Consider the following 206-nt stretch of genomic DNA (forward strand, 5'->3'; position numbering starts at 1 on the left):
GCATAAGCATCAGCATAAGCCAAATTTCAGCATCAGCGACCAGGGTAACCTATTCACGAATGGTTGTGTCTGTACAAACACACCCTTTCACATGTATATATTCTGAGAGATCAATGAAACACAACAGTTGTTCATAAATCTTTGTTCATTTACATTCACATTCAACAATATGAACATCTCGATTGACCAAATCTCCACATGCAACA

Source organism: Miscanthus floridulus, chromosome 4 (assembly GCF_019320115.1).
Source record: "Miscanthus floridulus cultivar M001 chromosome 4, ASM1932011v1, whole genome shotgun sequence".
NCBI lineage: Eukaryota > Viridiplantae > Streptophyta > Magnoliopsida > Poales > Poaceae > Miscanthus > Miscanthus floridulus.